Source organism: Astyanax mexicanus, chromosome 7 (genome assembly GCF_023375975.1).
Source record: "Astyanax mexicanus isolate ESR-SI-001 chromosome 7, AstMex3_surface, whole genome shotgun sequence".
Lineage (NCBI taxonomy): Eukaryota > Metazoa > Chordata > Actinopteri > Characiformes > Acestrorhamphidae > Astyanax > Astyanax mexicanus.
Window position 1 is genome coordinate 46850605 of NC_064414.1, and position 12139 is coordinate 46862743.

The following is a 12139-nucleotide window of genomic DNA, read 5'->3' on the forward strand; positions in this document are numbered from 1 at the left end:
AAATAAGTTTTTTAATTGTATATTATTAAACACATTTTTTAAACACATAATGTAGTAATTGAAGTACTTACTGAATTTCAAAAGTCACATCAATGAGAGAGAAAGACAGAGAGAGGAAAGGCATGTAATAGAGTGAGAGTTAATTTAAAGTTTTAATCTATAATTCAGCATTAAAAAAATTAATCAATGTAATCTACTTTCAGAACTCAGCAGTAAATGAGTAAAACCAATAATATTTACTAGGTTCTGTAGAAAAAAAGTGAATTATGGCATTAAATTGGGACCAAACTTGTTAAAAACTTGTCATTTTTATTGATAAAGTTTCTAAATGAATCACATCAAGCCGATACCATTCAGATCAAAATGTAATCCACACCAAAGTTTTATGTTATACACTGCAAAATACATTCTGGATGATATTAAAGCTAAAATATCCCATAAAAAATTCTGCTACACTCTAAATAACTGCTTCCTACTGCTGCAGCCAACTGACAAAACAGGTGATGCACTCAGTGGACGTAACAGACGGAATGAAAAGCATAATGAAATGAGGCCATGTCACCAGATGACTGTGCGTGCGACCTCTCGCACGTCCCTGAAGTGGCCAGTGGTCCGTGGGGACATTTGTAACTAGAACTCCATGACACAGCACATTACAACGTAAACAACATCCTATTCGTTAGCACGAGCAACTGGAGAAGTGAACAGGGCTTTTCAATACCCCCTAAAGAGTTTCAGATAGCCTATTGATCCACTAATTTAGTCCACTTCTGTGGTCGGGGCGGTGCATTGTGCTTAAGGAAATTGAATGGGGGTTAAGGGACAACAAGGAATCTTTAGAAACGGGACATGGCAAAGGGGGCAAAGTGTGCACATATGTGCGCAAGTTTTTAAAAGAGAAAGAGAGAGAGAGAGAGGGGTATATTTTTACACTTATAGTTGGTTTACTTTGGTCCAAATCAGTTTACGAGTTCACAAACTTTCCTTTTGCATTTTCCTCTTGGTTTGCTTTCACAATCCTCTCAAGGGTCTTATTGTGATTGTTTCTGAATACAAAAGAGTTTGATTTCTGTATTTAAAACAGCCCCCCCAAAATAAATCACACTAGTGGTGAAACCAAATCACAGTCAGATTAAACCTCACTATAAAGTGCAGGTATAAAAAACACCCAACGGGGTGGAAGCTCTCTCAGACCATTGCCCAGACCAAATACCAATATTTGGTCCAACCAAATAAAGTGGACTCGGTCCGAAACAAACCAAACAATGATACAGTTGGTTTATAATGTAAAAATACTTTTTTTTCCCCCAAATGGTTCAGATTTTTGCACTAATTGCAGGAAGCTGAGGAAAGCTTTTGGCACCCATTAAAGAATACAGGAAGACAAAGTAAAGAAAGAAAATAAATAAAAATGAGCAGTACGAGCACATGAAGTTATATGATAATCATGGTCATTTGGGCAAGTGGAGGTAGTCTCGTGTTCCTTGCTTGAAGTTTGTTCTACTGGTAGCAATTCTGTAATATTATCAGTTTAGTTGAAACAAATTAATTAGTTCATTTTTTTATTGGGAAAAATTACCTGCCAACATTGGGACGTAGGTATTTGCGATTTGAAATTGCAAAACTAACTGAACTGAATGTAAAAAAAAAAATAAAAAAAACTTAACCATAATCTTGTTCCAGAGCTTATATTGCATTTGATTTGAACTCAGATGTCAGAGATTTCAACTCAGCTGCAATGCCCCCAACTCAGAATACCTACTTGAAAAGTTGGGTGAGCTTTACCAACTTTGATTTTAGAATACAATGTGGCTGCACTTCACACCAACAGCAGTAATATCAGCACTATTGCACAGTGTATTACCATTCTGTCTGTTTGTGTAACATTGAATCAGTTGTAAACACAATACTAACCAACTTCTATTCTTGATTCCATGGTATTTGTATGTGCAAAATACTGGTATTGCTAACAATGCTAACCTGGGACATTGCTATCAATAATAACATGCTACAAGTGGGGAACACCTAGATGGGATTCACCATAAAACACTGATATATGACTGTCAAACCAGATGTGGCATCCTCTAAAGTCTTAGCTTAACTGTTTTATGGAAATGTTAGAATTTCTAGTCAATATGTCTGAATTTTTACAACTTGGTCCCTGCTGTCATTAGACAATGTAATTAGTCCAGACTTTATAAAGCAGTTTCCCAGACAGGGATTTAGTCTAGCCCTTGATTAGACAGCATTTTGAATTGAGATTTTGAACTGAAAGGAAAATCCCTGTCTGGAAAACAAAAAACATATTTCAATATACCATATTTTTTGCACTATAAGGCACACTATCAATAATCTATGTTCTGGTCTAGTTTTATACATAAGGCACACTTGATTATAAGGTGCATTATTGGAAGTAAGGCGACACTAGTAAGGAACAGGGTTGTTGCCATGTTTTCCTTCTAATTCAGACAGTGCTACACTGAGGAACCCTGAGTGAGGCAAGCAAATGCTGGGTGCGATCAGGGTTAGCAGCAAGCTACAGTTCAACATTACTCATCTTTGAATGGCGAAAGAGCTAGCGCTTAGCGCAGTTAGCGGCTAATGCTAATACTGCTTTAGCGTCTGTGCTGGAGAACTAAACTGAAACTCCTGTATAACGCTGTACTTCAGAAGAGTGGCTTTACTGCTTTCTACAACCTGACTGGTAAAATTCATACATAAGGCGCACTGAATTATAAGCTGCACTAATGATTTTTGTGAGAATTACAGGATTTTAAATTAGCCTTATATTGTAAAAAATACGGCTATGCTGCCAACATGAAACCTAGTGGCTCCAGTGAGCTCACACAGACACACAAACAGAATACTCAGACCCATCACACCACTGCTGTCCGCTGGCCATTTAAAGCAGAGTGACAGAAAAGACCAAATCAATGATCCAAACATGGGGGTAGGGTGCTGAAACCTGAGACTAATGGGCAACGAATTAGAGTGACCAGAGTGTGTGTATGTGTGTGAAAGCAGTCGGACAGAGAGGGATGAAACATATCTGGGGGCAGACAGAAAGAAGCTCCGCTTATAGAAAAAAAAAGCAGAAAAAAGAAGACACCCAGTTGTCCATTCTTAATGGAAGCCTATTGACAGGGTCCAATCACTAAGTGAGTATTATAGAATATTACACCACCACAGGTAGCACAGGCAAGTCTCCTGTGAGCGATTTGTGCAGCTAGTCTCACTCTAAGCAGGAGATCCTGTGTTGGTAAGTGTCCATCATTTTCTCTCTCTCTCACCCTCACTCTCACCCTCACTCTCTCATTATCCCCTCTTTCATATTCTCCATTCTCTGACCTTTCAATCCATGTCCTCTCATCCCTTCACTACTTCCTCCATCTCCTTCTCTCCTGGCCCTGCTAATTGATCAATAGCCTGCTTTTAGTAGATCATTATCGCTTACATTAACACAGTGTTTGAGCTGCTGCTGCTGCCTGTGTGTGTGTGCGTGTGTGTGTGTGTGTGGAGGGATCTAACCGAGGCTCCATAATTGATAAACAATGAACAAGGCCATAAAGCGGTTTATGTACAGCGGCACGCACAAACTGTAACCTTCCAAATGTTTATTAACTCTTATAATAAAAAGCCATTTAACAGAGCCTCTCATACTGAAATAAAAAGCTGCTGCTATCATCATACGAACCAGACGATGAATATTAAACAACAGAAAGCAGTGGGCGATCCGGAAAAATATTAAATTGCAATATTTAAAGGCATTTTTTTATGATACACGAGAGGTTATCACACTATTTTTGAGATGCAGACAAAAAGCACCAGCACTTATACAGGGAATTTTTTTTTACACCTGCACTTTTTAGGCCAATTAAATTGAACTAAATTGGTTTGTTTGGGTAGATGTGAACACAGTGATCACACTCAGATCTGGACCAAAACAACCACATGAAGACTTCATGAAGTGGATTGTCTGTAGTGAATGTGATCTCCCCTGTGAGATTTAAACTAAATGCTGTGCAGTTTAACCTGTTATACGCCCCATATAATTACTAATTAATCATAATGCAGACACCCCACCTCTCCAGCAACTACATTGATTCTCACACCTGCAGATCATATGTACTGTACATTGTCCTACAAATTGCATACACTTTTTCAGAAACAATCAAGCAGAGCAGAGCGAGCACTCTGATTGGTCTCTCCTTGTGCTTAGACATTCTGACTGCTCCGTCTGTGTGCTCAGTATCAGTATGCTCTGTGGGTGTAATATACATCTTGATTTGTCTTTAACTGTCTTCACTGTGCTAAAAGTTTTCTCTGTTGGCAGGATTTACAATTGACATTTTTCTTGTGAGTGTATAAGGTTAGTTCTGCAGCTACATGGCAGGAAGTTTAAAAATAGTTGCGGTAAGACCACAAGCTAATATTATATATATACTAGTTGCTAGCTGTGCTGCTCTATTGATGCCCTCAAACATACTTCTTTTTAATTGAGATAAACTGCTGATAAGGTGCAGTTTAATCTCATATATTAGTCAGATAATAAACTGCTATGAACGAACAGTGTCTCTGCTGAGCATTAACTCCTCGCAGCCATATGCGGCCATCTGCAGCGCTGCACGTTCTTTTAAAAAAAGTGTTAAATTATCGGAGTTCTGTGTTGAAGCAGCTTCAAACTACACATATATATCCCACTGAAACACAGAATCTTCTTGCTATATTTACTTTCTCGCTCACACGCCAGACAGCTCTGACCAATCAGAGGAGACAACATGCTCATGTGGTTTATTGGTGCACATTTTGGAGCGTTTAGGTTTATGCCTGTGTGAAAACAAACCAAACAGAGGGAGAAATGCTCCAAATAAACAAACTCATCAACTGATTATACTTTTATACTTTTATACTTAGCAAATTAAGTTCTAATTCAGAAATCCTTACAACCAAGCTGAGATGATTACAATAATGTAAACAACAATTCTCTATCCAATTTCTCCCAACACCCCACATTCAAATATCCACTATAAAAACTCGCATCTTAAGAAGAACAAGTGCCATAAAGCGCAGTTAATCACAGAATATTGTTTGGATTAATCTGATTGAATGTTTAAATCGATTGACATCACTAAATAAAACACATGCATTATGTAAGAACATATTTTATTGCAACATTTGTTTACGTATTTACAGATATATACAAATAAAATATATAAAAGTATGACAACAAAAAATATAAAAGCATTCACAACCATAGGCTTTTATTTCATTTAGTGACATCAATAGGTGGGAGGATGGAAGACTGCTTAAGAAATATGTAAATATAGGGTTGCGAATCGATGAAAGTTTTCTAAAAGAAGTTCTTGTAGGATGGGATGTCTAATGATGTCACTGTTGCTCTACATCCAGTATTTGTAAGCAACATCACATACCAAAAATACCTTGGCTGATCAATTGCAACTAGGGACTGTGATCCATCATGCTTATTTGTTTCTTCACTGAACTAATCCTTTAACAAGCCTATTAATTCAGCATTCACCCACCAACTGTTCAGATTTCTGCAATATAAGATTGAAGAAACGATACCATATCACTGACATTCAGAGATGAGCTACATTAAAACGACTTAACACACACTGACAAACACACACACACACAAAGCAGAAACCTGGGGGATCTGCACGTCAGCTTGCCATGGCTTGTACTGCAGTGGGCGCTGATGCAGAAATGATGGCCAAAGCAAATGTACGCGTAGCAAAGGTGACCTAAATGCTAGAGCAGCGACAGGCAGCAGAAACAGGCCCCAGAGACGCCATGCTCTGCACACAGTCCCCTATCTACCACACAAACTGGCTGACCCAGAATCAGCTTAAACACAGCTGGCATGCAGAACTGTGCACTTTTACAGCATTCGCTGCACAGACACACTGACCTACAATCAGCTGCAGCAACCATAACTAACTTAACTCCTGTACAGCCAGACTGATCTAAACTACAGCTAAACGTCAACTTAACATCCGGCACTGTTCCAAATCAGTTCACAGATTTAATTCACCATTTAAATACAGCTAGTGTTTTCTGACAGCTGCCACAGGATTTTACAACCAATCAATCCATCCATCTATTAACATTATATGTCTAAACATATGCGTACAGTCATAGGTGACATATTTGCTAAAAGTTTGTTCCTGATATTTCTGACCAGATAGAGTATCCTTAGCCAACTGTACCATATTTTTCGCAGTATTTTTCGCACAATCACATCAATGGACGTCTACCTGTATTTTCTGGTCTATTTATACATAAGGCGCACCGGACTATAAGGCAAATTTTATGAGGGGTTAAGTAAAGCTAAGCTAAGTAAACAAAACTGTAATAAAAAAACTCAATTTACTCAGTTTATTTGGGTGAGAAAAGCGCTTTTTACAGCAAGCTTAGATTCATAAATTTCTCTAGCACCAAGGCTGGAGCATTAGGTGCTAACCGCTAGTGGTTAGAAACTAATAATGCCCAACAGTGCTACACTAAGGAACCCTGAGCCAGGGCCATATTATCTAGCAGTTCATCTGACATAGCTTGTTTTAACACAGAAAACGCACAGGCTACAGTCCGATAATACTCACTTCTGAACGGCGAAACAGCTAGCGCTTAGCGCGGTTAGTGGCTAATGCTAATGCTGCTCCAGCAGTGCTAGCCATGGTTAGCAGCAGGCTACAGGTCGATAATACTCACCTCTGAATAGGGGAAATATTGGTTAGCGACTAATGCTAACACTACTCCAGTCTCGGTGCTGGAGAACTAAACTGAAACTCCTGTCTTACGCTGCACTTGAGCGAAGTGACTTTACTTCTCCTTACAACCTGATAAACCTTGTAAAATACATACTGTACCTAAGGCGCAGCAGATTAAAAGGTGCAGTGATGATTTTGGCCACAATTAAAGGATTTTAGGTGATAATAATATATTCTGTGTAGCCTCTACAGAACAACTAAATTGCTTCAATTCGTCTCTGAAACCAATATCAGCACAAGAACAAGGCATCTGGAGCTTCAAGAAAAAAAAAATGCATGTAAAACCTTCAGCAGAGTTGACTAGACAGAAACCAGATTTCCAAAAAGACATATTAATATTAATGTAATTGTTAGAGAATTTTTAGCCACTGTGTATGCTTTCACATATAAATTATGCTTTGACTTCCCCCTGAAGGCCACTCTTTACACATGCATTTTTACAAGGCCAATTTCCCAACCCAGTCATTAGAACTCCCCCTATCACTAGTGATGCCCCAAGACAAGAATGGTGAAGACTAGCACATGCCTCCTCCAACACTCATGAAGTCAGCCACCGCCTGCTTGCTGACGCAGCATTGCCAAGCAACATCACAGCGCACTCGGAGGAAAGTGCAGTGACTTAGTTCCCATACATCAGCTCACAGATGCCTAGTATTGATTGACATCACCTTTTGGAGTGATGTGGGGAGAGAGCGCCATCTAGTCATCTACCCACTCAGAGAGAGCAAAGCCAATTGTGCTGTCTCAGGGTTCTGGCAGCTGATGGCAAGCTACATGAATGGCATTTGAACCAGGGATCTCCTGATCATAGTGGCAGCGCTTTGTTGGCAAGCTAAAATCAACAGAACCATCACTGCAACTAATAGAAGCACATACACAAAATAATATTACAGGATTTTACACTAAAACATGATTATAACTCTTTTTGTAGCTCTACCGCAGTAGCAGTGCCCAGAGTGGCAATGGCAAAAGCATTGATTAAATTGATATATATATATATTGATACATGGTATCACTTAATATAGTAAGTCTTTTTTCAATAGCACAAACAACAATCCAGCCTGTTGTGTGCTTTTGTGTTACAACAGCACTATACTGGAGCACATCCATCTACCTTATGTCAGCATCATCCACGTGCCATCACACAGATCAGAGATAATGAGCTGAAAAGCTAAGATACACCTCTTTTCAACATCTAACCGCTTTGCTCTCACCTCAGTGGAGCAGGCAGCTGCCACAAAAAGGCAAAGCCTCCAAACCAAACCCGTATCCCCAGTCAACCTCGCAGCAGCTTTTTAAACGACTGTGTCAGGTAAGCATGGTGACAGATTCAGAGCATCCCACTTCACTTCATCGGCCTCTCCACTTCTGCCTGTCACTTCGCATCACAAGCAGCCCATTCCAGCCTAAAGGCAATCTTTCATTCGGCGCGGGCCGATCCGCAGCGGCCCGGGCTCTGAGGCTCCTCTAATGGCAGGGAATAATTGCGGCTCGTCGGCTTGCCGTGGGGGGAGAAATAAATATATAAGATGAATAAATAAAAGCACAAGCGCGTAGCCGGTCGGGACAGAGCATGTTCCATAATGAATATAGATTGAGGGGCTGAAATATTGATGAGGTGTGAGGAGAAGTGGCCTGTTAAATGGTTCTGTTCAGAGTGGAGAGTTAAGACTAACCCTCTCCCCCTGTGGCCCACCAGGCGATCCGTGACGTCAGCAAAGTGCTGCAGACTCGGAACTGAATGTGCTGTTCCGAATGCGGACACTGTGCTGCGGTCAGGCTGGATGCGCTGCCAGCAACAAGGAGGATGTTGGGCTGACAGTGAATAAAAAGACTTCAACTGATCAGTCAAATTACACAAGAAGGAAATTATGTACTTTCTTAACATCTGTTACTCTTAACCTGAAATTAACCTTTAAGATACATTTAGTTTAGCAAAAAAAAAAACGTTTCGTCAAAAAATGTTTATACCATGTAAAAAGCAGCTGAGATACAGCACTTTTAGGTACAACACTGAAGTTACATGTACATGTGAACATACGTCAGTAGCACTTTAAAATAAGGCTCCTTTATAAAGAGTTTCTTAAGCCCTATCTGGACGGGATTAGTTTCTCAGGGGGACGTCTGAGAAAAATATTTCACGCTTGTACTCACTGCAATTAAAAAAACAGAAGGAACAGTGAGTTTTTAGGCTTTCTTGGTCACATGACATCGTGTTCAGGACAAATAGCTATTTTTTTTTTATACCAGGTGACAAAACTTATGTGATGTGCGTTCTGACAGGACTAAAATTACCGGAGGACCACAGAGTTCAGCGAAAAACAGTAGATAATTCAGAGAACTTCCCACATGAAAGAGAATCCCAGTATCCCAGGACCCCCTGAAAAACTAATCCCATCCAGATAGGGCTTTAGACCTTAAGAAATAAGAGTGTAAATCCAGATGAGTCTAGGACTGGGCTTAAAAGGATCTTAGAACTATTAAAAATCAGCAGTTCCACTCATTATTCAGATGTGTGCAAATGTGAATCAACTGCCAATACGGCCAGATCAAGCTGTCCTAGCAATTTCAGCCCAAGAGCAGACCAGAAAATATGTAAAGAACTCTCCAACAATCCCAAAATATTATAGCAGGACCTAGAGGTAGCGATTACAACTGGTGAAGCCAAAGTACAGCACTTAGAAGGTAGAATATAATATTCTCCTGTTCCACACACATTGTTCCATACCTCCAGGTCTTTGTCTAGGTGTTTAGTCTGCAATACTAATAATAATGATTTACCCTAAGTGAAGAAGAGCAACCATCCTCCAAGTTCTTGATTATCAATGGCCAGTTATAGAGTGTTATACAGCTTATGATTGGTGTGGTCCAGTCTGAACATGTAAAAGAAATAATTACAATATAGAGAGAGAAGTATAACATCTGCAGTCACTCAAAATTAATTACTAATTAAACACGTCCATGTTCTTCAACATAAGCTACCACCCCCTCCCCCCGGGCACTCAACAGCTCCTCTTGAATGGCTGATTATGATCATGTAGACTGGCAACTTGAGTATTACCACATTGGCAGTGAAACATCATTACTGTTCAAATGGTCCAAATGGTTACAAGATTCTTAAAATTAAAAGTGCTTCGAATGGTTTTATATTTGAGTGATGCCATAAGCCACAAGAGAACTTTTGGATCAATAAAGGACAAGGCATGTGGATATAAAGAACCTTTTAAAGGTCCAAAGATTTGATTATTTGATGTCACAGTTCTTTAACAGGCTTGATCCTGTAGCAAGCCCCATTTGAGCAGGATTGGTTGAAACTGGGGAGGTGGACTAACATATTTTTTCTACATATTGCATGTAAAATGTATGAATAACTTGCACAGGATAAGAAATCTAGCCATTTACCCAACTCACTTAACCCACCCAGAGAGAGCATGATCAATTGTGCTCTCTCAGACTCCGGCTGCTGATGGTGAGGGGTGCTGATCATTTCCTGGGATTTATACCACTGATCCTCGATCCTAGTCTACTGGAACACTCACATAAGCCTACATTTTCTCAGTGTGAATGAATGAGATTGAATGCATGCAAAATTAAACTACGTTACATTAATTATTATTTTATACATTTATTATTATTCCTATTATTTACAGAGGTGGGCTAATGTAGTGTTAGGAGTCTTGCCCAAGGACTCTTATTGGTGCAGCACAGCAAACAGTCACACAGACCTGGAACTGAACCCCAGTCTCCCACATGGTAGCTCACTAGCAAGTGGTGGTGTTATCCAATGCCCCCACCAACCACACATCCTCACACCACCCTACTTATAAAGGAGCAAAAAAAAAAACATATTTTTCACAAATTTTGATGAAATGTTTACCCACATTCCCATTCAAAAATATTTAATATAAACTGAGGTTATTTTTTTTGGCTCGTTTTACAGAAGGTGAAATGCTCCAGAATGTTTACTATCACTGGAGTTCACAATCCTTAATAATCAGTATATGATAATTACCATGCCTCCCCAGGTAACACTAATTCCATTAAAATAGTGCTTATGTCTAACATCCTAAAAATGACAATTGCAATTGTTTTTGTGTTTGTTGTTCTTCTGTAGAACTGTGTGAGTTTGTGTGGAAAACAATGCACTACTGAGTGAGTGAATGAGTGAGTGAGTGAAAAAGTGAGTGAGAAAGTGATGGAATTGAAAGAGCAAAGTAAAAAACAAAGCTCATATGTTTGCATTCAGGGACTCAGGGGGGGACGTCTGTAGCAAGTGCAGACTTTTAGCAAGAACAACAACAGAAAAAGGGCAGATTTATTGTAGAGGCAGGAGGCTTTTAGGCATGCATTATTCAGCGCAATCAGTTGACCAAAATATACAATAGAGATTATGGCTGTCCCAGTGTGTGGCAGGCCTAACTATAGAGCCATAACACCACAATCTCTCTTTCTCTTCCTCGTTCTGAATTAGTAATGCGCTCCATTACCACTCACAGCGGGCATATCTTTAAACACCTTAGGAGGCACAAACACACTCCCTCGGATAGTTTGGAGAGCACACAGTGCAGTGGGAGGAGTGTGTCTATGAGAGGCAGAGAGAGATGGTTAGATAAAGAATGGACAGAAGTCATTTTGGGTAAAAAAAGTAATTTGGGGTGGTTCTATAGTCAGGAGAAGAAGTTCTCAAAAGCTTAGTTGGGTAAATGTTTAGAGTTTAACTACATAAACTTGAAAGTTCCAGATATAGCTTCCTAACTTCATTGCTGCATTGATTGATTTTGTCTCATTTTCTCCCCAGTTTGGAATGTCAATTACTCAACCCACTCATTAGAACTCCATCACTAGTAATGCTCCTAACTAGGGCTGCATGATATTGGAAAAATGTTACATTGCAAATATATATATATAGCAATATTAAACAATGCAGGGCCCATGATGTCACCAGCCCCACCGCTCAAGAGCTAAGTTAACACCAAGCACTCAAACCCCGAGGAAAACAGCAAAACAACAGTAATCAGCCCTTTAATCAGGCATTTAAATGACTTTTCAAAAGGTAAATAAGAGCATTTTTTCTGGAATTAAAAGTGTGAATTCAGCTGTAACTGGAAATATCTGTGCAGAACTGTTACAAGCACGTGCCCAACCATGTGGATGGAGGCCATGCAGTTACCTCATGTTTATTCATAACCCCACCCCTCCACCGAACACTAACTGGATACCGCACTTGAGAGTTCATCATTCAGTCCAGAAAATTGAGTATCAAAAGAGCAGAAGCCTGATTCATGATGATGCATTACCTAGTTTTCCAGGAAAGGTAATGTGGCATCTAACCCTGCTCTAAATTGATA